This window comes from Rhinoraja longicauda, chromosome 4, assembly GCF_053455715.1.
Source record: "Rhinoraja longicauda isolate Sanriku21f chromosome 4, sRhiLon1.1, whole genome shotgun sequence".
Classification (NCBI taxonomy): domain Eukaryota; kingdom Metazoa; phylum Chordata; class Chondrichthyes; order Rajiformes; family Arhynchobatidae; genus Rhinoraja; species Rhinoraja longicauda.
In genome coordinates, this window is record NC_135956.1 from 85222497 (window position 1) to 85249170 (window position 26674).

General features: G+C 47.7%; 1 protein-coding gene and 1 long non-coding RNA gene across 4 annotated transcripts in view; one reads left to right on the forward strand and one right to left on the reverse strand.

The window, feature by feature from the left end:
* Positions 1 to 6111: 6111 nt before the first annotated feature.
* On the reverse strand, positions 6112 to 12592 carry LOC144593228 (uncharacterized). Its single transcript, XR_013547223.1, has 2 exons — positions 12313 to 12592; positions 6112 to 6936 (listed from the first exon to the last, which is right to left on the reverse strand). It is a non-coding gene; the product is annotated as an uncharacterized LOC144593228 (long non-coding RNA).
* A 402-nt stretch (positions 12593 to 12994) lies between these two features.
* Positions 12995 to 26674, forward strand: part of rbbp8 (retinoblastoma binding protein 8) — a 111122-nt gene continuing 97442 nt past the window's right edge. The window contains exon 1 of one of the 3 annotated variants that reach the window (XM_078398249.1): positions 12995 to 13099. The gene's annotated coding sequence lies outside the window, so the exon portion shown is untranslated. Of the gene's footprint in view, positions 13100 to 16577; positions 17356 to 26674 lie in introns of those variants that run through there. The other 2 variants (XM_078398248.1, XM_078398250.1) reach the window with 2 other exon arrangements.

Sequence of the window (26674 nt, forward strand, 5' to 3'; positions counted from 1 at the left end):
CCACAATGTTAAGGTCTGCAGGCTCCCGTGGTTGGAGCTCCAAGGTCGATCCCCGACAGGGATCGCCAGCTCCACACCTTCGCTCAGTCCGCCTTAACCAACCCTTTTCTCCCGGTGGCTGAGCACTTCAACTCCCCCTCCCACTCCCAGTCTGACCTTTCTGTCATGGGCCTCCTCCAGTGCCATAGTGAGGCCCACCGGAAATTGGAGGAACAGCACCTCATATTTCGCCTGGGCAGCTTGCAGCCCAGCGGTATGAACATTGATTTCTCCAACTTTAGATAGTTCCTCTGTCCCTCTCTTCCCCTCCCCCTTCCCAGATCTCCCACTGTTTTCCTATCTCCACCTATATCCTTCCTTTGTCCCACCCCCCTGACATCAGTCTGAAGAAGGGTCTCGACCCGAAACATCACCCATTCCTTCTCTCCCGAGATGCTGCCTGACCTGCTGAGTTACTCCAGCATTTTGTGAATAAATCCCTTCGATTTGTATCAGCATCTGCAGTTATTTTCTTACGCCAGCTCCATGATGTTAAGTCCTGCAGGCGCCCGCAGTTGGAGCTCCCAAAATCGATCTCCAGCAAGAGGCCGCCAACTCCATGATGTTAGGCCGCAGTGCGGACGGCGATACGATTCGGAAAAAAACGTATTTCTGTCGAGGTAAGAGATTCAAAAAAGTTTCCCCCATCAACCCCCCTGCCCCACCCCCCACATAAAACAAGCTAAAGAACACTAAAACATACATTTAACACATACTATAAAACAACAAAGAAGGAAGGGACAAGACAGACTGTTGGTGAGGCAGCCATTGCGGGCGCCACCAAGACACTCCTGACTTGCATTTGTGAGATGGTAGAAAGATTTTTGGGAAGCAAGATACCCCGCCTTTGACCTGCTGTTATAGTCGAGTAATCAAATAACTGGTCAGTTGAACTTCTGCCTGCCCAATAAAGATCATGAACAGATTTGCAAGGGTAGATGGAGAGAAAAAGATCAATGTTATTTGGCAAATTATTTCAATGTCAGAGTTAGTATGAGAGTTCAAAACGTGACAATAAAATAAAGATTTTCGCAAGTCCATCGAAAGGAAACATTTCTTTCCTTGGAGAGTATTTGGTATGTAGCTTCTGCATGGGATAGTTGGGAATGGGAAGTTAGATAGGAACGAGGGAAAAAAGGAATTGAAGCTCGTTAGATGGAGGAGAGATGCAGGTTGCTCGTAGAATGCATAAATATAAGCAATGACCATGGGTGCAAAGTGCCCTGATTCTGTGATATATGTGAGAAACAAGCATTTAGTTTAATTTAGTTTAGTTTATAAATACAGCGCGGAAACAGGCCCTTCGGCCCAACCGAGTCCACGCCAACCAGCCATCCCCGCACATTAACCCTATCATACACACGCTCGGGACAATTTTACATTTACCAAGCCAATTAACCTACAAACTTGTACGTCTTTGGAGTGTGGGAGGAAACCGAAGATCTCGAGGGAAAACCCACGCGATCACGGGGAGAACGTACAAACTCCGTACAGACAGCACCCGTAGTCGGGATCGAACCCGGGTCTCCAGTGCTGCAAGGCAACAACGCTTGAAATTTGCCGCCCTTGAAATTTTCAAATTAAATCATAAATGAACAATTGGCAAATTACTGAGCCAAACGGTCAGAAAGTGGAATTTAGTGATGTTGCCTGAGGAATACATCTTCCCTGAGGTCTAGTGAAAGTTCTCCAGCTTTTCAGCATGTACTGTTAAAATCTGTAATACCTAGCTGAAAGGGTCAACAAGTCCTGGGTTTCACACTTCCTTGAATTGACATTATGAATGAAGCAGTATCAACGCTGGTCTAGACTTGTACCTCAACCTTTAATTTTCAAGTAGTGACCTATCTCAAAACCAAGACTAATATGGGGTTTCGATGGCAGATTAAATGTGGGCACGTATCCATGTAAATTCCAGCAAGTTCTGGAATTTGGTTCATGGGTATTCAAATGTGTATGTTCTGTGCTTGCGGACATATTTTTGTGTGTGAATTTTGTGTCAGTTTGGTAGTGGGGAAGAAGTTTGATGAGGATGCTATGGGGCTGCAGGGCGACTTGGATAGGTTGGGTGAGTGGGCAGATGCATGGCAGATGCAGTATAATGTGGATAAATGTGAGGTTATCCACTTTGGTGACAAGAACAGGTAGGCACATTATTATCTGAATGGTGTTAGATTAGGAAAAGGGGAGGTGCAACGGGTCCTGGGTGTATTTGTACATCAGACGCTGAGAGTAAGCATTCAGGTACAGGAGGCAGTGATGAAAGCTAATGGCATGTTGGCCTTCATTGCGAGAGGATTTGAGTTTTGGAGCGAGGTCCTACTGCAGTTGAGCAGGGCCCTGGTGAGACTGCACCTGGAGTATTGTGTGCAATTTTGTTCTCCTAATTTGAGGAAGGACATTATTGCTATTGAAGGAGTGCAGCGTAGGTTCACCAGGTTAATTCCCGGGATGGCGGGACTGACATATGATGAAAGAATGGGTCGACTGGGCTTGTATTCACTGGAATTTTGAACGGATGAGAGGGGATCTTATAGAAACATATAAAATTCTTAAAGGAATGGACAGGCTAGATGCAGGAAAAATGTTTCTGATATTGGGGGAGTCCAGAACCAGGGGTCACAGTTTAAGAATAAAGGGTAAGCCATTTAGGGCTGGCTCAAAGGGCCAAATGGCCTCCCCCTGCACCTATTTTTCTATGTTTCTAAACACAGGCAGGTTGGACTAGTGTAGATGGGGCACCTTAGTTGGCATGGGCAAGCTGGGCCAAAGGACCTGTTTCCATGCTGTATGACTCTGACCTCTATTGGATCACCTCTCATTCTCCTACACTCCAAGGAATAGTCGTAGCCTGCCCAACCTCTCCTTATAGATCAGGCCCTTAGGTCCTGGCAACATCCTCATATATTTTCTATACACTCTTTCCAGTTTGTTCTGGCACCATTTCACATTGACAATCTCCCTTCTGTACTCTGACTCATCATTACCTGTTATTCATTTGGCAATATCAGCTCCCAGGGATGCAATCCAATTAATTCAACTTGTTCTATTTTCCTACATTGCTGAAACTTATTCCCTCTCACACATGCCATCATCTCCCGTTTGATTTTTTTTTAAATGAAGTGACACAAGGGGGTTTTGTCCTGTAGCCTACCAGCACATCTTTAGGATTTGGGAGAAAACCTTGTGCAGCTAGTAGATCTGCTGCCTCACAACTCCAGTGAAACAGATTCATTCCTTCTCTCTGATGCTGTCTGTGCAGTTTGTAATTTCTCCCAGTGATTGCATGGGTCTCTGCAGAGTGCTCCAATTTCCTACCATGCCGCAAGAAATGGTGGTTTTGGAGGTTATTTACCACCAGGGGGCGCTGCACGATGGTTGCCTCGCCAATGGTCTGTCTTCGTCTTTTCCTTTTTTGTGTTTTTAGTTTGTTATAAAATGTATGTTTTAGTTTATCTTTAGTTTTGTATTTGTGGGGGGTGTTGGGGGTGGGGGAAACTTTTCTTATTCCTTTCCCCGACGGAGATGCGACTTTTTCCGTGCCGTATCTCCGCCTGGACTGCGGCCTAACATTGTGGAGCTGGTGGACTCTTGTTTGGGACTTCTAGAGGTCCAAAACCGCGGAGCCTGCGGATTTTAACATCTCGGAGCGGCCGATCCCTTTGCCAGGGGTCTACCTTTGGTGCTCCAACATGCGGGAGCTGCGGACTTTAACATCGTGGAGCTCACTATCCCTGGCCCGGAACTGATTTCTGGTACTCCAAGCCGCAGGAGTTTGACCGTCCCGATGCGGGAGCTTAGACCGCCCCGACAAGGGAGCTCCATCGCTGGCTGCAGATGGTTTGACTCCCCCGACTGCGGGAGGAAAGGAGGAAAGAAGATAAGACTTCATTGCCTTCCATCACAGTGGGGAATGTAGAGGAGCCGCTGTGGTGGATGTTTATATCCATTTTTATGTTGTTGCGCGCCTTGTTGCTTTTTTGTTATGACTGTATGGCAAACCAAATTCTTCGTATGTTGCAAAACACACTTGGCTAATAAGTTACGATTATGATTATTTGCCTACTATAAATTTCCCCCTTGTGTGCAGGTAGTTGATGGGCACTTAGGGAAGGATAAAATGTGTTAATATTAGAGCAAATGGGTGCTTGGTAGTTGCTGTGGATTTGCTGAGCCAAAGTGACATGTTCTGAGCTGTATAACCCAGTAAGTCTGTGATAACCACTTGCCCATGTAGGAAAAGTGCAACATCTGGATAAACAGCAGCCAAGGTCAGAAGTCAAACCTGGTCACAGGAGCTCTGCGGCAGCAGAACTAATTAGCTGCACCACAAGGCCACCCTTAGTCACTCCATTTTAAACACTTTTTTGATTGTCAGGTCTATTGAAGAAACGACAACCTTGATTTATGGCAAAGCTGAGGTTGTGGCTTTCGAAGATTTCTTAGTAGTTTCTTGTCCTGGTATGGAACACCTCTTCTTGGGCGCAGATGCGGCGAAGACGGAGGAATTGAGAGTTGGGGATAGTCTTTGCGGGAGGCAGGGTAGGAAGAAGTTTAGTCTAGATAGCTGTGGGAGTCAGTAGGTTCATAATAGATATTAGTCGATAGTCTATCTTCTGTGATGGAGACAGTGAGATCAAGAAATGGAAGGGAGATGTCGGAGATGGTCCAAGTGAATTTGAGTGCAGGATGGAAATTGGTAGTGAATTTAAGTGCAGGATGGATATACTCTGGTGAACGTCTTGTTTACCTCTCAAAATTTTCTACATCCTTTCTGTAATGGGGTGACACGAGCTGCATACAATACTCCAAATGTGGCCTCACCAAAGTCCTATAAAGCTGCATCACGACTTCCTAACTCTTATACTCAATGTCCTGACAAATGAAGGCATATGCTTTCTTTACCACTGGCCAACTAAACAAAGCGTGTTCATTTATTTTACAGCTGAAAGTTCCAATCTCCCTCTGTACCTATGTGCCAGAGAAATGGAAAATAATGTTATTAGATTTTTTGTGATGTAAAGTCTGCAACATTAACTCCTGCCACTATGTTGTCCAATTTCCTGAATATCTAGCATATTTCCAGCTTCTGCAGTATATTAGGGTGTCAGAGGTTATGGGGAGAAGGCAGGAGAATGTGGTTCGGAGGGAGAGATAGATCAGCCATGATTGGTGGAGTAGACGTGATGGGTCGAATGACCTAATTCTACTCCTATCACTTACTTATGATAATTTCCCAGTTCTTTTTCTGTCTGTTTATTCTCTGCGCCTCTCAACAAAGGGGGTTGCGACAGTAGGCAGGATGAAGCCCTAAGATGAAAATCCTTCTCGGCACTGGCACCCAGTCTTGCAGGACTTTGCTGCTGGGGGAGGGTGTTGGCACCAAAGATAATAGAGGAGCAAGATAGACCACTCCACCCTAAAAACCGTAGTAGGTCATGGGTAAATTTCAGCGCCATTTTAGTAAGCAGATTCTATGTGCTAGCTGGGCAGTGTTCACAACTCTCTGCGATTTCTTCGTATATAAAATGTTTGCAAACAATTATTTTTGTTCAACTTCTTGGATAAGTTGACAGATGACATTTATAAATATTTCTTGAAAAGTTGCTGCTTCGTGATCTTTAAACTTTGGATGTTATTGAATATTTGCACTAGAGATCCACTCTGTCTGTATCAGGCCTATTGATTTATCGATGCCTACATCTCCCATTGCAAGAAGCAAAAAGACATTTAACTTTATTCTTAGAGCCAAGAAAATTTGAATTGGTGAATTGATTAGTTAAAAACCCTTGATAGCCACTAAGATGACCAATGCTGACTGACGTGGCCCCGAAGTATGAATCCAATTCAAATAGACACAGTGGTGGAGTAAATCACCGGGTCAGGCAGCATCTCTGGAGAAAAAGGATGGGTGATGTTTCAGGACCTTCTTCAGACAAGGGGGGGGAGAAGGTTAAGAGCTGGTATAAATCAGGACCTGATCTTTTCATTGGTTAGCTGATATGCGAAACAGTGCAACCCTGTATATCTCGCACACAAAATGATGTAAATATTACTGTTGTGAGGCAAATGAAAATTCCAATTTACTTAAACTTTATTTAAGCTTTAAGCAACTCATTTCTGTAATACATATCTTCAAAGCGTCCGGAAATTATCACTGATTCCGCAGGCCTCGCCCGCCCGAGAGTCCCGCACATGCGCACATTTCATTCTCCCCTCCTATTTATAAGTTGAGACAGTCAGGGGGTTTTCTAATAGTCTCTGTCGTATTAAAGGCGATGCCAAACCATTGATAAACGAGTCTCGAATAAGTTCCTGTCGATATTGATCAGCTGTAACTGCTTTGAAGGCACAGTCTTTACTAAGTCTTTGAAGTTCTTGTAAAAACTCATCAAGTGACTCACCAGGTTTTTGTTTACGAGTAGCAAGGAGATGTCGAGCAAATATTACATTGGGTGTCTTAACGAAGAGTCTGCTTAGTACATCAATAGCAGAATCATAAGTTGTACATTCCTCTATGTAATCATATACATCATAAGAGACAGAACTTATTAATGTCCTGAATTTGTCTGGTGCATTGTCGCCACACTCATCAAAGAAGTTATTTAGTGTACGAAGCCAGTGCTTCCATTCCTTTGCTGCAGTAGGTGAGTTGGGATCCAGATCCAAGCGTTGTGGTTTCAATAGTTTCTCCATCTCGATGTCACACTGCTTAACTTCTGAGATTGAGTTGCTTAAATTGTTGTGAGGCAAATGAAAATTCCAATTTACTTAAACTTTATTTAAGCTTTAAGCAACTAATTTCCGTAATACATATCTTCAAAGCATCTGGAAATTATCGCTGATTCCGCTGGCCTTGCCCGCCCAAGAGTCCCGCACATGTGCACACTTCAATTACTATGAATGACAGAAATAAAAAGTGTTATCCTTGTTTATGAAGTTCATTCTAATATTTGAATGATTTAAAATTGACGGGGGTTGGTGCAATATACTGCGAACCCACAAAGGTGTCGTTATGAGATATTCACATTTGAATTTAAATATGAAATTTTTACAGGTTGTAGGGTAGTGGGTAAGGATCGTGTTAATGCATGTTACTCATTTTTCACAAAAGTGAGGGTTAGCACTTTTTTTGCACCGACCACCTCAATTATATGTTAAATTCAAAACTAAGCTATGGTAGCAATGTACATTATTCATGTCTAAAGCTAGCACTTCTGTATCAGTGTAGGTATGCATGCATTACATTTTATTTCACCAATATAGAATGAAAAAATATCTTGACATGTGTTCATAGTTATTTTATTGACAATATTAGGATTTCAGGAAATAAGTTTGATGTCACTGATTGCGAATGTGTATGGGTAGGCCCTAATGAAATGTATGTGAGAGAACAGTGATCATGATAGGGAGAACTATGTGCTGAGAAGTGTGTGCATCACTGATGATATCTATATATATATATACATATATATACACAAAATGCTGGAGTAACTCAACAGGTCAGGCAGCATCCTTGTTGTGAGGCAAATGAAAATTCCAATTTACTTAAACTTTATTTAAGCTTTAAGCAACTAATTTCCGTAATACATATCTTCAAAGGGCCTGGAAATTATCGCTGATTCCGCAGGCCTCGCCCGCTCGAGAGTCCCGAGATGCTGCCTGACCTGCTGAGTTTCCCCAGCATTTTGTGAATAAATACCTTCGATTTGTACCAGCATCTGCAGTTATTTTCTTATATATATATATATATATATAGATAGATATATATATCGAGAGTGAGAGTGAAAGAAAAAGGTTGCTAAAGAAATAATTAGAGGAAATCACAAGAAACTATATATAATATATATATATATATATAGTTTCAAAAACATAAACCATAAAGGCGATTCGACCTTTATGGTTTATGTCTATGGTTGAATTTTATATATATTATTAATTCAACCATAGACATAGACCATAAAGGTCGAATTGCCTTTATGGGTTATGTTCATCATGTGAAAAATAAGATAAAGAGAGAAATAGAGCGTTGCTTTAAATCAAAGTTGCTTCTGATCCATGAGAAGGAACTTTGAGATCTATTTATCTATTTATCTCTATCTGGGGGGAGGGGTTGACAAATTGTGAATATGAAGATGAGGTAAAAAAAGGGAATACAGGAGATATTGCAAAAGACTCTCGGAAGAATGGGAACAGAAGTTCTAGAGGGGAAAATAAATTAAGGGCAGGGCCAATTGTGACCGATGTGAGAGGGGAGGTGAATACAGAAGTTAAAGTGTTGTACTTAAATGCGCGTAGTATAAAAAATAAAGTGGATGAGCTTGAGGCTCAGTTAGTCATGGGCAAGTATGATGTTGTAGGGATCACTGAGACATGGCTACAAGAGGACCAGGGCTGGGAACTGAATATTCAGGGGTACACAACGTATAGAAAAGACAGACAGGTGGGCAGAGGGGGTGGGGTTGCTCTGATGGTAAGGAATGATATTCATTCCCTTGCAAGGGGTGACATAGAATCAGGAGATGTTGAATCAGTATGGATAGAAATGAGAAATTGTAAGGGTAAAAAGACCCTAATGGGAGTTATCTATAGGCCCCCAAACAGTAGCCTCGACATAGGGTGCAAGTTGAATCAGGAGATAAAATTGGCGTGTCAAAAATGTAATGCTACGGTGGTTATGGGAGATTTCAACATGCAGGTAGACTGGGAAAATCAGGTTGGAAATGGACCCCAGGAAAGAGAGTTTGTAGAGTGCCTTCGAGATGGATTCTTAGAACAGCTTGTACTGGAACCTACCAGGGAGAAGGCAATTCTGGATTTAGTGTTGTGTAATGATCCTGATCTGATAAGGGGACTAGAGGTAAAAGAGCTATTAGGAGGCAGTGATCACAACATGATAAGTTTTACTCTGCAAATGGAAAGGCAGAAGGGAAAATCGGAAGTGTCGGTATTACAGTATAGCAAAGGGGATTACAGAGGCATGAGGCAGGAGCTGGCCAAAATTGACTGGAAGGAGGCCCTAGCAGGGAAGACGGTAGAACAGCAATGGCAGGTATTCCTGGGAATAATGCAGAGGTTGCAGGATCAATTTATTCCAAAGAGGTGGAAAGACTCTAAGGGGAGTAAGAGACACCTGTGGCTGACAAGGGAAGTCAGGGACAGCATAAAAATTAAGGAGAGGAAGTATAACATAGCAAAGAAGAGTGGGAAGACAGAGGATTGGGACTCTTTTAAAGAGCAACAAAAGTTAACTAAAAAGGCAATACGGGGAGAAAAGATGAGGTATGAGGGTAAACTAGCCAATAATATAAAGGAGGATAGCAAAAGTTTTTTTAGGTACGTGAAGAGGAAAAAATAGTCAAGGCAAATGTGGGTCCCTTGAAGACAGAAACAGGGGAATTTATTATGGGGAACAAAGAAATGGCAGACGAGTTAAACCGTTACTTTGGATCTGTCTTCACTGAGGAAGATACACACAATCTCCCAAATGTTCTAGGGGCCGGAGAACCTAGGGTGATGGAGGAACTGAAGGAAATCCACATTAGGCAGGAAATGGTTTTGGGTAGACTGATGGGACTGAAGGCTGATAAATCCCCAGGGCCTGATGGTCTGCATCCCAGGGTACTTAAGGAGGTGGCTCTAGAAATAGTGGAAGCATTGGAGATCATTTTTCAATGTTCTATAGATTCAGGATCAGTTCCTGTGGATTGGAGGATAGCAAATGTTATCCCACTTTTTAAGAAAGGAGGGAGAGAGAAAATGGGTAATTATAGACCAGTTAGTCTGACATCAGTGGTGGGGAAGATGCTGGAGTCAATTATAAAAGACGAAATTGCTGAGCATTTGGATAGCAGTAACGGGATCATTCCGAGTCAGCATGGATTTACGAAGGGGAAATCATGCTTAACAAATCAACTGGAATTTTTTGAGGATGTAACTAGGAAAATTGACAGGGGAGAGTCAGTGGATGTGGTGTACCTCGACTTTCAGAAAGCCTTCGACAAGGTCCCACATAGGAGATTAGTGGGCAAAATTAGGGCACATGGTATTGGGGGTAGGGTACTGACATGGATAGAAAATTGGTTGACAGACAGAAAGCAAAGAGTGGGGATAAATGTGTCCCTTTCGGAATGGCAGGCAGTGACCAGTGGGGTACCGCAAGGTTCGGTGCTGGGACCCCAGCTATTTACGATATACATTAATGACTTAGACGAAGGGATTAAAAGTACCATTAGCAAATTTGCAGATGATACTAAGCTGGGGGGTAGTGTGAATTGTGAGGAAGATGCAATAAGGCTGCAGGGTGACTTGGACAGGTTGTGTGAGTGGGCGGATACATGGCAGATGCAGTTTAATGTAGATAAGTGTGAGGTTATTCACTTTGGAAGTAAGAATAGAAAGGCAGAATATTATCTGAATGGTGTCAAGTTAGGAGGAGGGAGAGTTCAACGAGATCTGGGTGTCCTAGTGCATCAGTCAATGAAAGGAAGCATGCAGGTACAGCAGGCAGTGAAGAAAGCCAATGGAATGTTGGCCTTCGTAACAAGAGGAGTTGAGTATAGGAGCAAAGAGGTCCTTCTACAGTTGTACCGGGCCCTGGTGAGACCGCACCTGGAGTACTGTGTGCAGTTTTGGTCTCCAAATTTGAGGAAGGATATTCTTGCTATGGAGGGCGTGCAGCGTAGGTTCACTAGGTTAATTCCCGGAATGGCGGGACTGTCGTATGTTGAAAGGCTGGAGCGATTGGGCTTGTATACACTGGAATTTAGAAGGATGAGGGGGGATCTTATTGAAACATATAAGATAATTAGGGGATTGGACACATTAGAGGCAGGAAACATGTTCCCAATGTTGGGGGAGTCCAGAACAAGGGGCCACAGTTTAAGAATAAGGGGTAAGCCATTTAGAACGGAGATGAGGAAGAACTTTTTCAGTCAGAGAGTGGTGAAGGTGTGGAATTCTCTGCCTCAGAAGGCAGTGGAGGCCAGTTCGTTGGATGCTTTCAAGAGAGAGCTGGATAGAGCTCTTAAGGATAGCGGAGTGAGGGGGTATGGGGAGAAGGCAGGAACGGGGTACTGATTGAGAGTGATCAGCCATGATCGCATTGAATGGCGGTGCTGGCTCGAAGGGCTGAATGGCCTACTCCTGCACCTATTGTCTATTGTCTATTGCCTCTCACACACACAAGCACACATTCATATATATATATATAAAGTTAAATTTGTGCATTGTGTGTTTCAAAAACATAAACCATAAAGGCGATTCGGCAAAGAGGTCCTTCTACAGTTGTACCGGGCCCTGGTGAGACCGCACCTGGAGTACTGTGTGCAGTTTTGGTCTCCAAATTTGAGGAAGGATATTCTTGCTATGGAGGGCGTGCAGCGTAGGTTCACTAGATTAATTCCCGGAATGGCGGGACTGTCGTATGTTGAAAGGCTGGAGCGATTGGGCTTGTATACACTGGAATTTAGAAGGATGAGGGGGGATCTTATTGAAACATATAAGATAATTAGGGGATTGGACACATTAGAGGCAGATAACATGTTCCCAATGTTGGGGGAGTCCAGAACAAGGGGCCACAGTTTGAGAATAAGGGGTAGGCCATTTAGAACGGAGATGAGGAAGAACTTTTTCAGTCAGAGGGTGGTGAAGGTGTGGAATTCTCTGCCTCAGAAGGCAGTGGAGGCCAGTTCGTTGGATGCTTTCAAGAGAGAGCTGGATAGAGCTCTTAAGGATAGCGGAGTGAGGGGGTATGGGGAGAAGGCAGGAACGGGGTACTGATTGATAGTGATCAGCCATGATCGCATTGAATGGCGGTGCTGGCTCGAAGGGCTGAATGGCCTACTCCTGCACCTATTGTCTATTGTCTATTGTCTATTGTCTATCCATGAGAAGGAACTTTGAGATCTATTTATCTCTATCTTGCCTCTCACACACAGGCACACACACACACACACACACACACACACACATTCATATATATATATATATATATATATATATATATATATAAAGTTAAATTTGTGCAATGTGTGTTTGAGCAATACAAGTGAAACTGCACAAATGAGGGGGCTGGGGAGGAAGGATGGGAGGGAAAAAATGGGCAGAAACAGTATAGAAAGAATAAAATCAGAGAGGAAAACGTTTAAAAAGAAAAAAAACATTGATAGATGAGGTATATTCTGCGTTTTAATGGTATCATCACACATATTGTTCCTCCACAACACTGATAACACTGCGAGAGGCCTAGCATACTAGGCGGGGTTTGCTTACTAAAATGGCTCCGCTGCGTTCCGTTGCGTACTACACTTCAGTGTGGGCGATTTCAACGGAGTGGTTCATCTTGCTCCATCTCTGGTTGGCACAATGTACATTGTCAGAGCTGGGGTCGATCCTTCTGTGCACTGGTACCGAGTCTTGCTGGACTTTGCTGCTGATGTTGCTGCGGCGGGAGGGTGTTGGCGCAATGTTGATGTCCGTGGCTATTAGTCAAAGATGGAGTCAATCATGGAAGCGCGCGGGCCTCCCCCTCTTCACGACGGCGCGCCTCCCCCTCTTCACGACGGCGCGCCTCCCCCTCTTCACGACGGCGCGCCTCCCCCCCGTCACGACGGCGCGCCTCCCCCCCGTCACGACGGCGCGCCTCCCCCCCGTCACGACGGCGCGCCTCCCCCCCCGTCACGACGGCGCGCCTCCCCCTCTTCACGACGGCGCGCCTCCCCCTCTTCACGACGGCGCGAATCCCCCCCGTCACGACGGCGCGCCTCCCCCCCGTCACGACGGCGCGCGCCTCCCCCCGTCACGACGGCGCGCCTCCCCCCCGTCACGACGGCGCGCCTCCCCCTCTTCACGACGGCGCGCCTCCCCCCCGTCACGACGGCGCGCCTCCCCCTCTTCACGACGGCGCGCCTCCCCCCGTCACGACGGCGCGCCTCCCCCCCGTCACGACGGCGCGCCTCCCCCTCTTAACGACGGCGCGACTTCCGGCAGCCTCGCTTTGCCGCTTCGTTTCGAACTTGGACCCGGACTGTTTTTGTGACTTCAGAGCTTGGCAGAAGAGGTAAGAGATCAGGACAACGAAAAAAAAGGGGGGAGAGTGTGAGGGGGAAAATGGGGAGAGAGTGAGGGGGGAAATGGGGAGAGTTTGAGGGGGAAATGGGGAGAGAGTGAGGGGGAAATATGGGGAGAGTGTGAGGGGGAAATATGGGGAGAGTGAGGGGGAAATGGGGAGCTGTGTGAGGGGGAAATGGGGAGAGTGTGAGGGGGAAAATGGGGAGAGAGTGAGGGGGAAATGGGGAGAGTTTGAGGGGGAAATATGGGGAGAGTGAAGGGAAATATGGGGAGAGTGAAGGGAAATATGGGGGAGAGTGTGAGGGGGAAATATGGGGAGAGTGTGAGGGGGGAAATATGGGGAGAGTTTGAGGGGGGAAATGGGGAGAGTGTGAGGGGGAAATATGGGGAGAGTGAGGGGGGAAATATGGGGAGAGTGTGAGGGGGAAAATGGGGAGAGTTTGAGGGGGGAAATGGGGAGAGTGTGAGGGGGAAATGGGGAGAGAGTGAGGGGGAAATGGGGAGAGTGAGGGGGAAATGGGGAGAGTGTGAGGGGGAAATGGGGAGAGTGAGGGGGAAAATGGGGAGAGTTTGAGGGGGAAAATGGGGAGAGTGAGAGGGGGAAAATGGGGAGAGTGTGAGGGGGGAAATGGGGAGAGTTTGAGGGGGAAATATGGGGAGAGAGTGGGGGGAAATGGGGAGAGTGTGAGGGGGAAAATGGGGCGAGTGTGAGGGGGGAAATGGGGAGAGTGTGAGGGGGAAATGGGGAGAGAGTGGGGGAAATGGGGAGAGTGAGGGGAAATGGGGAGAGAGTGAGGGGGGAAATGGGGAGAGTGTGAGGGGGGAAATGGGGAGAGTGTGAGGGGGGAAATGGGGAGAGAGTGAGGGGAAATATGGGGAGAGTGAGGGGGAAAATGGGGAGAGTGTGAGGGGAAATATGAGGAGAGTTTGAGGGGGAAATATGGGGAGAGAGTGGGGGGAAATGGGGAGAGTGTGAGGGGGAAAATGGGGCGAGTGTGAGGGGGGAAATGGGGAGAGTGTGAGGGGGAAATGGGGAGAGAGTGGGGGGAAATGGGGAGAGTGAGGGGAAATGGGGAGAGAGTGAGGGGGGAAATGGGGAGAGTGTGAGGGGGAAATATGGGGAGAGTGTGAGGGGGAAATATGGGGAGAGTGTGAGGGGGAAAATGGGGAGAGTATGAGGGGGAAATGGGGAGAGTGTGAGGGGGAAATGGGGAGAGTGTGAGGGGGAAATGGGGAGAGTTTGAGGGGGAAATATGGGGAGAGTGAAGGGAAATATGGGGAGAGTGAAGGGAAATATGGGGAGAGTGTGAGGGGGAAATATGGGGAGAGTGTGAGGGGGAAAATGGGGAGAGTGTGAGGGGGGAAATGGGGAGAGTGTGAGGGGGGAAATGGGGAGAGTGTGAGGGGGGAAATGGGGAGAGTGTGAGGGGGGAAATATGGGGAGAGTTTGAGGGGGGAAATGGGGAGAGTGTGAGGGGGAAATATGGGGAGAGTGTGAGGGGGAAATATGGGGAGAGTGTGAGGGGGAAAATGGGGAGAGTATGAGGGGGAAATGGGGAGAGTGTGAGGGGGAAATGGGGAGAGTGTGAGGGGGAAATGGGGAGAGTTTGAGGGGAAATATGGGGAGAGTGAAGGGAAATATGGGGAGAGTGAAGGGAAATATGGGGAGAGTGTGAGGGGGAAATATGGGGAGAGTGTGAGGGGGAAAATGGGGAGAGTGTGAGGGGGGAAATGGGGAGAGTGTGAGGGGGGAAATATGGGGAGAGTTTGAGGGGGGAAATGGGGAGAGTGTGAGGGGGAAATATGGGGAGAGTGTGAGGGGGAAAATGGGGAGAGTTTGAGGGGGGAAATGGGGAGAGTGTGAGGGGGAAATGGGGAGAGAGTGAGGGGGAAATGGGGAGAGTGAGGGGGAAATGGGGAGAGTGTGAGGGGGAAATGGGGAGAGTGAGGGGGAAAATGGGGAGAGTTTGAGGGGGGAAATGGGGAGAGTGAGAGGGGGAAAATGGGGAGAGTGTGAGCGGGAAAATGGGGAGAGTTTGAGGGGGAAATATGGGGAGAGAGTGGGGGGAAATGGGGAGAGTGTGAGGGGGAAAATGGGGCGAGTGTGAGGGGGGAAATGGGGAGAGTGTGAGGGGGAAATGGGGAGAGAGTGGGGGGAAATGGGGAGAGTGAGGGGAAATGGGGAGAGAGTGAGGGGGGAAATGGGGAGAGTGTGAGGGGGGAAATGGGGAGAGTGTGAGGGGGGAAATGGGGAGAGAGTGAGGGGAAATATGGGGAGAGTGAGGGGGAAAATGGGGAGAGTGTGAGGGGAAATATGAGGAGAGTTTGAGGGGGAAATATGGGGAGAGAGTGAGGGGAAATATGGGGAGAGTGAGGGGGAAAATGGAGAGAGTGTGAGGGGGAAAATGGGGAGAGTGTGAGGGGAAATGGGGAGAGGGGGAAATGGGGAGAGTGAGGGGGAAATGGGGAGAGAGTGGGGAAAATGGGGAGAGTGAGGGGGGAAATGGGGAGAGTGAGGGGGAAAATGGAGAGAGTGTGAGGGGGAAATGGGGAAAGTGAGGGGAAATATGGGGAGAGATTGTGAGGGGGGAAATGGGGAGAGAGTGAGGGGGGGAAATGGGGAGAGTGAGGGGAAAAATGAGGAGAGTGTGAGGGGAAAAATGAGGAGAGTGAGGGGGGAAATGGGGAGAGTGAGGGGAAAAATGGGGAGAGTGTGAGGGGGAAATGGGGAGAGTGAGGGGGAAATGGGGAGAGTGAGGGGGAAAATGGGGAGAGTGTGAGGGGGGGAAATGGGGAGAGTGAGAGGGAAAATGGGGAGAGTGAAGGGAAAAATGGGGAGAGTTTGAGGGGCAAAATGGGGAGAGTGAGGGGAAAAATGGAGAGAGTGTGAGGGGAGAGTGAGGGGGAAAATGGGGAGAGTGTGAGGGGAAAATGGGGAGAGAGAGGGGAAAAATTGGGAGAGTGAGGGGGAAAATGGGGAGAGTGAGGGGAAAATGGGGAGAGTGGGGAAAAATGGGGAGAGTGAGGGGAAAAATTGGGAGAGAGGGGAAAATGGGGAGAGAGTGAGGGGAAAAATGGGGAGAGAGTGAGGGGGAAAATGGGGAGAGTGAGGGGAAAATGGGGAGAGTGAGGGGAAAAATGGGGAGAGAGGGGAAAAATTGGGAGAGTGAGGGGAAAATGGGGAGAGTGAGGGGAAAAATTGGGAGAGTGGGGGAAATGGGGAGAGTGAGGAAAATGGGGAGAGTGTGAGGGGAAAAATGGGGAGAGTGAGGGGAAAAATTGGGAGAGAGGGGGAAAATGGGGAGAGTGTGAGGGGGAAAATGGGGAGAGTGTGAGGGGGAAAATGGGGAGAATGTGAGGGGGGAAATGGGGAGAGTGTGAGGGGGAGAGTGAGGGGAAAATGGGGAGAGTGAGGGGAAAAATGGGGAGAGTGTGAGGGGAAGGAGCAAGTGGGTCAATAATGGGGCGGCAAGAGAGGGCCCAGTCTGGAGCCACAACACACCGGGTCAGGCAGCTTCTGTGGAGGAAGGTGGGCCACTGTCACTGCATCGTCCCTCTGCTTTGCCTCCACGGATGCTGCCCGGCCCGCTGAGTTTACTTGAGCAGTTTCGTTTTTGTTTCAGCAGTTTTGTTTCAGGTACTGAGTGTGAAGCAGCCAGGGAATGAGAGGGGCAAGGAGGAGGCAGGTGGACAACGGGCGGGGGAATGGAAGGCCAAACAAAAAGGGAATGAATGGGTCAGTGGGTCTACTGAACCCTGCACCTTGACAGAGCGGTCACGTAATTAGTAACTTGGCTGTGTTGACATTTCTCACAGAACACTTAGGGCAAAGTACTTTGGGCAGTACAGTACAGGAACTGGGCCTTGAGCCTATGATGTCTGTGGCAACCTTGAGGTATTTATTTCACAAAATGCTGGAGTAATAAGGCAGGTCAGGCAGCATCTCAGGAGAGAAGGAATGGGTGACGTTTTGGGTCGAGACCCTTCAGTCTATCTGTGGCAACCTTGTCACTCTTCAAGTCACAACTCGACAGCTTGGACATGGATCATCTCACCAAACTTGCCCACGTAAAAAAACTAAATTACCTTTTTGCAACCGGTACCCACGCGAGTGAAATCTGCACGAGATAGCCCAGCTGTTGGCGGTTGTGCAGCAGAAAACAGAAGCAGAAAGTCATGATGGCGAGTGAAACTAATCCTATCTGTCCTGATGTGGCCAAGATCTCGCCATCCCTAGCCTGTTCCGTGAGTCTGTCTAAATGCCTCTTAAAAGTTACTACTATATCTGCTTCCACCACCTCCCCTGGCAGTATATTAAAGGTATTCATCACTGTTTAAAAATAATGCCTCTCAAATCTCTTTAAACTGCCCCCCCCCCTGAAAGTCATGGTTTCTAGTATTTGACATTTCCACCCTTGGAAAAGACATCAATAATCCAGGCAACATCCTAATGAACCTCTACTCTCTCCAAAGCCTCTATATCCTTCCTGTGATGTGACCAGAACTTCAGACAGTAATCGAAGTGTGGCCTGATCAAATTTTATACATGACATGCCTAGTTTTCTACTCATTGCCCTGGCTGGAAATAGCAGGTCTGGAAATAGCAGAACTTCTTTACCACTTTGTCCACTTGTGTTGCAGCTTTCAAAGGACTATGGGCTTACACCCATGATCGCTTTGTAAATCAATGCTCATCAGGGTCCTGCTATTTACTGCATGCTTTCTTTCTGTGTTTGACCTCCCAAAGAGCAAGCTCATACTTGTTTGGATCAAGTGTTATCTGCCATTTCCTTGCCTATATTGCCAACTGATTTATATTTTGTTTTATTCTTGGATAATTATCATATTGTTACAATTGAAACTGGGTTGTAACATGCATCATGTCGTAGTCAAGTCTTGTGTTCTAGATAGCATGAACCGTTACAAAATGAGAAGCCTGTAGAAGCCCGTAGATGCCTTTCGAAGCATTTTTAATAGATGGAACTATTAAAACAGCACTACGACACAAAGTGCTGTCTCTCTTCCTTATCTTGAATATAGAGCTCGAGGCAACAAAATATAACACTGTGGCAACGGTGTATGGGGTAATGATTCTGAATATGACCCACAGGTGCTGAATATGCTTTAATCAGCTACCGAAGACTCAAATGTTCAATAAAAGAATACTGTTTTGTTGCTTATTCACAAAATGCTGGAGTAACTCAGCAGGTCAGGCAACATCTCAGGAGAGAAGGAATGGGCGACGTTTTGGGTCGAGACCCTTCTTCAGACTGATGTCAGGGGGGCGGGACAAAGGAAGGATATAGGTGGAGACAGGAAGATAGAGGGAGATCTGGGAAGGGGGAGGGGAAGAGACGGACAGAGGAACTATCTAAAGTTGGAGAAGTCAATGTTCATACCACTGGGCTGCAATTGCCCAGGCAAAATATGAGGTGCTGTTCCTCCAATTTCCGGTGGGCCTCACTATGGCACTGGAGGAGGCCCATGACAGAAAGGTCAGACTGGGAATGGGAGGGGGAGTTGAAGTGCTCAGCCACCGGGAGATCAGATTGGTTAACGTGGACCGAGCGCAGGTGTTGAGCGAAGCGATCGCCGAGCCTGTGTTTGGTTTCGCCGATGTTTTGTTGCTAGATGAGTAATCACACTGCAGATTGTGAGTAACCACACTGCAGATTTAAATATTTATAATTGATTGAATCGGTTATTAACTCGTCACGTACAATTGGAACGACAACGCTGTACGCATCACAATAGATATGACTGCAATTTGCTCGTGTGTCAGATGACGTTCTGCCATCGCTTTGCCACAGCCAGTGCCACATCTGTGCCTCTGCGGAGATCGTCCGCAGTACATGCCTCTCTGCCACAAGTCAGTAGGTGGGCCTTGTCTGGACCTCTCCACAGTTGCATTTGTCAAGAGTCCGAGAAGCCCCACTGCAGTAAACGCGCCTGTTCCGACGCAACTAATGGACTGGGAAGCACCTGATATAATGAATGCCTTTGCCAGATTTAGACAAAAATGTAGCCCAATGTTCAACAGTGTGTTAAAGAATGCTAGTGAGAGTGAAAAATCTACCTGCTCTCTGGACAGGAGAGATGGGACAAGCTGAGGTGTACAACAGCTGGACATTTGATTAATGTGTATGCCTCACCCAGGTGGAGCGAGCGGGTGGCCGTCCTCCAGCAGCTCCCACCGCTGCTGGCCACGTCTAGACCGCTCGTTCTGGCCGGTGACTTCAACTGCATCATCGATGCGGCTGGACGATCCGGCAGTGCCAACCACAGACTGGACGGCACCTCCAAACTCCTGGTGGAAACGGTCAAAGATGCAAAGCTGCGCGACGCCTTCAGTGACCCTGCAGGCGGAGTCCAGCCACGGTTCACCTGGTCAGGACCAAACGGTTCAGCCCAGTCCCGGATAGACTTCCTCTTCACATCGAGGGCCGTCACGGTCAGACACACCGACCTCGCCCCGGTGTTCTTCTCTGACCACTGCCTCCTTCAGGCCACCTGTCACCTACAGGAGGACCGGAAGGCGGGCAGAGGGACGTGGAAGCTAAACGTGGAGCTGTTGACCCCGGAGAACGTTAAGGAGCTAAAGAGGGACTACGCATGTTGGAGAACTGGGAGGCCCCTCTTTGACTCCCAGACACTCTGGTGGGAGGCAACAAAGGAGAACATCAAGAAGTTCTTCGTCTCCAAAGGTGTTCAGAGAGCAAGACAGGGTAAGAGGGAACTGTGTCAACTCCAGACAGATTTGCAGCAGCTACTCCTTCTGCAGAGGAGAGGGGTGGATGTGAGGGAGGAACTGAGAGAGTTGAAGGGCCGGCAAGCTCGGCTCTTTACCTCTGAATCCTCCAAGATCATCTTCCGGTCCAGGGTCCGCCATGTTGAGCAGGATGAGACGTGCTCACGTTACTTCTTCCATAAGGTTCACAGGGGGAGCTCTGTGATCAAAAGCCTTAGGGAGGAGGACGGCTCGGTAACATCCTCGCAGACAGACATGCTCAAGATCTGCAGATCCTTTTATAAGGATCTGTACGATGTAAAGACCACAGACAGTACCGCCTCCCAGAACTTCCTGTCCTCCATCACGGAAGTCTTGGACGACAGCAAGCGGGAGAGTCTGGACCAACCACTGACCCTGGAGGAGCTGACTGGCTCCATCCGTTCCTTTGACTCGAGTAAAACTCCCGGAGGCGATGGCTTACCGGCAGAGTTGTACTCGGCTCTGTGGGACTGGGTGGGCCCGGACCTGCTGGAAGTGTACAACGATATACTCCTAGCAGGCAGCATGTCAGACTCTATGAGGAAGGGCAACATCACCCTGATCTACAAGCAGAAGGGGGAGATGAATGACTTAAGGAATTGGAGACCCATCACATTGTTGAATGTAGACTACAAGATCCTGTCTAAGGCCATCGCCAACCGGGTCAAGTCTGCTCTGGGACAGGTGATCCACCCGGACCAAACCTGTGCTGTACCTGGCAGGAAAATCTCAGACAGCCTGGTGCTGCTGAGAGATACCATTGCCTACGTGCAGGACAGACGGGTGGATGCCTGCCTGGTCAGCTTGGACCAGGAGAAGGCCTTCGACAGGATATCGCACACGTACATGAGGGACGTGCTCTCCAAAATGGGCTTTGGGGAGGGAATCAGGAAGTGGATACAACTGCTCTACTCTGATATCTGTAGTGCAGTCCAAATTAATGGGTGGGAATCAGACAGCTTCCCCGTCAGGTCTGGAGTCAGGCAGGGTTGCCCTCTTTCCCCTGTCTTGTTCGTCTGTTGCATTGAACCCTTTGCCGAATCCATCAGGAAGGATGCGAGCATAAGAGGAGTGACACTGCCAGGCAGTGGGGGCACTCAGGTCAAGGCCTCCCTGTACATGGACGATGTCGCCGTCTTCTGCTCGGATCCAGGGTCGGTCCGCAGACTGATCAGCGTCTGCGACCAGTTTGAGTTGGCCACGGGGGCCAGGGTAAACCGCAGGAAGAGCGAGGCCATGCTCTTTGGCAACTGGCCCGACCGATCTTCCATCCCCTTCACCATCAAGCCTGACTTCCTGAAGGTGCTGGGGATCTGGTTCGGGAAGGCTGGGGCATGTAACAAAAATTGGCTGGAGTGGATAGCCAAGGTGGGGAAGAAGCTGGAGCTGTGGAAACAGCGCTCCCTCTCCATCACGGGGAAAAACCTGGTCATCAGGTGTGAGGTGCTCTCGGGGCTGCTGTACTTGGCGCAAGTGTGGCCCGTCCCTCCCTCCTACGCCACGGGGATCACCCGGGCCGTCTTCCGTTTCGTCTGGGGGTCGGCGATGGACCGGGTGCGACGAGCCACAATGCACAAGTCGGCAGACAACGGGGGTAAAGACGTGCCCAACGTCGCCCTCATTCTGATGGCCACCTTCGTGTGTGGCTGCATCAGGCGGAGCATAGAGCCAAGGCACGTGGGCACCAAATGCCACTACCTGCTGAGGTTCTACCTGTCCCCGGTGTTGCGAAGGATGGGCCTGGCGCAGATGCCACGCAATGTGCCAGTCAGCTGGACATTGCCGAACCATCTGTCGTTTGTGGACAGGTTCTTCCGGACCAACACCTTTGACCACAAGTCCATCGGGCAGTGGTCAGCACGGAACGTCCTGCAGGCACTCCATGGATCCTGTGGCGTGGTTCCCAGAACAGACAGCCCAGCTTGTCTGGCAAAATGCCTCATCGCCAGTACTCACCAACAAGCACCAAGACCTGGCTTGGCTGGCGGTGAGGGGAGCCCTCCCAGTCAGATCCTTCCTGCACCGCCGGAACCTCACTACCAGCGCACGCTGCCCTCGGGACGGCTGCTACGGAGAGGAAACGGTGGCCCACCTCTTCAAAGAGTGTGGATTTGCCAGGAGAGTCTGGAGAGGTCTGCAGGGGTCCCTGTCACGATTCATTCCGAGCAGCTCCGTCACAGAGGACTCTGTGCTCTACGGACTGTTCCCAGGGACGCATTCCGAGACTGACATCGAGTGCTGCTGGAAGGTCATCAACTCGGTGAAAGACGCCCTTTGGTCTGCCCGATCCTTGTTGACCTCCCAGCGGAGCGAGCTGTCGGTCAAGGAATGTTGCCGACTGGCCCACTGCAGACTGCAGGAGTACGTGCTGAGGGACGCTCTGAAGCTCGGTGCAGCCAACGCCAAGGCCCTGTGGGGGAGGACCACAGTCTAGGGTCCTTCCGCTGCTGGACATGGGGGGCAGGGTGTGGTGGAGAGAGACGCCCCTCCAAATAAGGGATATGTATGTAAATGTATGTAAAGGTCTAAGTAAATGCCTGTATTGAATATGTAACCTCCGGGAATGTCGGATGGGTTTGTTTTAAAAATGATGTTTTGTAAATGATATTTATAACTTGAATAAAGTATTTTTTGATAAAAAAACAACAGCTGGACATTTGAGCAAGTGGAATACAGAGAGAAGACAAAAGTTCGTTTAGATGAGTCTGAAATACACCTCGAACCAAAGGCCAACCATCGCATACATCGCTACAAGGGCTCACGCAAGCTAATGATGAATCTGTGGATGACAATCTCTCAAAGCTGTAGAGTGTTGCATCGAAATGGAAGTTCAAAGATAAACAAGAGATAAATTTGTGCTTGACGAATTCATATGGGGAATATTCCACAAAGAGGTCCAGAAGTCTCTCATTGGAAGGATGTGCAATTGACTCTCCAAGATGCCGTTGACATAGCATGAGGACATGAAGCTACAAACAGGCAAATGTCTGTAATGTCTATTATACACAGGAAGTAGATGCAGTAAAGGTCTTTACACAGTATAGACTTAAACATCAAAGATCTGAGAAGATATCTCAACCACCAAGCAAAATTAAACTGCACATATGTAGGAATAATGGCAGATCGCATGTGTTCAGTGATAAAATCAACTGCCCAGCCTTTGGAACCACTTGTAGGAAGTGTGGAAAACAGAACTACTGGTAGTCAGTCTGCAGAGCTGGAAACAAACCACAGCAAATGAAGAACGGAAAAGATGTGCACAATATAATGAGAAGTGCCTTGAGCTAAACGTAGGGGTCATTCAAATTCATAACTTGGAGGATAAGTATCATCATAAAGAGATTTTCATAAAAGTCTGTATTCAGAGGAACAACATGATGACCAACCTGAGATGCAAGGTTGACACTGGTGCGCAGAGCAACATCTTGCCTCTCGACATGTTCAGACAGATGTATCCTGATAAAAGTGAATAAGAAAGGGATGCCATGACCTGATGCTCTCCAGCAGAACAAAACAATCCTTATGGAGGCACCAAAATAAGGCAGCTAGGAACGACTGCGATCACTTACAGAAGATAGACACAAAAAGCTGGAGTAACCCAGCGGAACAGGCAGCAACTCTGGAGAAAAGGAATAGGTGACGTTTTGGGTCGGGACCCTTGTTCAGACTAAAAAATAAACCTAATCATTCTAATCAAAAATATTTTCTTCATCATTATTTTGTCTCTATTAAATAGCTTTTTTAATGCTCATCTTTTCTGAGACAACTGATCTTTTTCTCAGAAAACTTTTGGGGGGCAAAAGATACAAATATTTAATCCAATCACTTTAAGCTGTTAATATTGTTAAAACGTCATGTTGGATATCTTTCCTTATTTTGTACAATTAATCTTTTAAAAAAATAATAATATTTATCTGAAATTGCACAAATTCTCAAAATTTGCTAACTTTACTCTAATGGCTTCGTATATAATCTGCGTAAATAAATTAAAAAAATATTGTTTTCTATATGATTAGATTCATTGGATTGTCGAAGATTAATCATATAAACAGCACAAAAAGTAAAGAAATTTGTGTTTGGTAGATTATTTCTTTGTTGTAACAATGCTTCTTGGCAATAAATCTTATACCGTTGGAAAGCCTGTTTATTTCCCTTTTAAATGGTGCCACATTTGTAAGGAGCGTGCATTTGTGGGATGAGCAGCAGAGCTGAGTATATGGGTTGCGCCCATGAAAAATTTGCCAAATCTTCTCTGCCAATGCCAAACAGCTTATTCTGCTGTTGCTATTGACTCTTGTTTTGAGCTTCTGGTACCCCCAGGTGCTGACAATCAGGTGCCTGATTGGCACCTGATTAGCAGCATCTGTGAGCATGGGCCCTGCTACAGTGGTCAGTAGGTGTCTGCTCCAAGAATCGGCATGCCACGTTTGACTGATCTGGATAGGGCCCGTGCGATAGGGCAACTTCAAGCTGGTGTTTCGCAAAACCAAGTTGCGGCATTATTTGGAGTGAGCCCTAGTACCATCTCCAAAGTGAAGGCCAAGTTCCATATAACGGGGGATGTCAGAGACAGGCCGCGAAGTGGGCGTCCCAAGAAGACGACACCCGAAGTAGACCGTTTCCTCACCCTGTCAGCACTTAGGAACCGTAGGCTGTCTTCTACAGATTTGCAGTCAAGGTTTGCAGGACGATATGGCCGACGGCTCTCTGCCCAGACAATTCGGAACAGACTGCACGCAGCCGATCTCCGGTCTCATAGGGCTGCCAGGAGGCCTGCCATGACTGCCCTTCACCGTCAGGCCCGTTTGCACTGGTGTCGGCAACACGTGCACTGGAACCTGAACATGTGGAGGAACGTTATGTTCAGCGATGAGTCCAGATTCTGCCTACGGCAGTTGGATCATAGGGTCAAAGTGTGGAGAAGACGCGGAAAACGCTATGCTGATGGCTGCACCGATAGAGTAACATCTTTTGGTGGAGGCAGTGTGATGGTGTGGGGTGGCATCTCCCTCACTGGAAAAACGAGGCTTGTCATCATTGGAGGCAATCTCAATGCAGAGAGATATCGAGATGAGATTCTGCAACCAGTGGCAATCCCATATCTCCAGAGTCTGGGACTGAACTCTATCCTCCAAGATGACAATGCTCGCCCCCACAGAGCAGGGTTTCTCAGAGACTACCTCCAGAATTTGGGAGTGGAGAGGATGGAATGGCCTGCCAGCAGTCCTGACCTCAACCCCATTGAACACTTGTGGGATCAGCTTGGGCGTGCTGTTCGTGCCAGAGTGACCAACACAACCTCGTTGGCTGACTTGCGACAAATGCTGGTTGAAGAATGGGATGCCATCCCACAACAGTGTGTGACCAGGCTGGTGACCAGCATGAGGAGGAGGTGCCAGGCTGTTGTGGCTGTGTATGGTTCTTCCACACGCTACTGAGGCTCCTGTTTATTAAATGAATAAATTGTTAAATTGCCAATATGTCTTGTTTCTTCAGACTTCAATCATCCAATCCACCAAACAACACCAAACAAGAGTCAATGGCAGAATAAGCTGTTTGGCATTGGCAGAGAAGATTTGGCAGATTTTTCATGGGCGCAACCCACATACTCAGCTCTGCTGCTCATCCCACAAATGCATGTTCCTTACAAATGTGGCACCATTTAAAAGGGAAATAAACAGGCTTTCCAACGGTATAAGATTTATTGCCAAGAAGCATTGTTGCAACAAAGAAATAATCTACCAAACACAACTTTCCTTACTTTTTGTGCTATGTTTATATCTTTATCCAGAGAATACCACGGCAGGCAGCAATTGAGGAAACATTTCTCTGATTCATATTGGAGTTGTAAAAGCGATTGATGGTACAGATAAAATGAATGAATGAATGAATGAATAGGTTTATTGGCCAAGTATGTACACATACAAGGAATGTGCCTTGGTGCTCTGCTCGCAAGTAACAACACGAACATACAGTAAACAATTAAGAATGAAGCATAAAACATTAAAACATTAAGAGTACAACATTACGGTTTAAACATGTGAGTGAAATAAACCAGAGCAAAAAGAGACTACAGACTTTTGGTTATTGAGTAGAGCTACTATTCGTGGATAATAGCTTTTTTTATATCTGGCTGTGGCTGCTTTGGCAGTCTGGAGTCGCCTTCCAGAGGGAAGTGCTTCAAAGAGTTTGTGGCCAGGGTGAGAGGGGTCAGAGATGATCTTATCCGCTCGCTTCCTGGCCCTTGCAGTTTGTCAATGGGGGGGAAGGTTGCAGCCAACAACCTTCTCAGCTGATTGAACGATGCGCTGCAGCCTCCGGATGTCGTGCTTGGTGGCTGAGCTGAACCAGACCATGATGGAGAAGGTGAGGACAGACTCCACGATGGCAGTTTAGAATTGGAGCATCATTGCCTGTGGCAGATTGTGTTTCCTCAGCTGCCGCAGGAAGTACATCCGCTCTTGGGCCTTTTTGACTGTGGAGTCGATGGTGGCCCCCCATTTAAGGTCCCTGGAGATGATGGTTCCAAGGAACTTAAATGACTCCACAGATGTGACTGTGGCGTTGTTAATGGTGAGTGGGGGGAGGGGAGGGGGAGCTCTCCTAAAGTCGACGATCAGCATTTAATAAATGGATGGAGGAACCTTGGAGGACAGATCATTGAAGGAACTGGGTCATTGAAATAAGGTGGCTTAGAAGGCAATACAAGGAACTAGAGGTACTGGTTTTCAAAACAGACACAGTGGTATAGCAACTCAGCTTGTTAGGCAGCATCTCTGGAGAACATGGACAGGT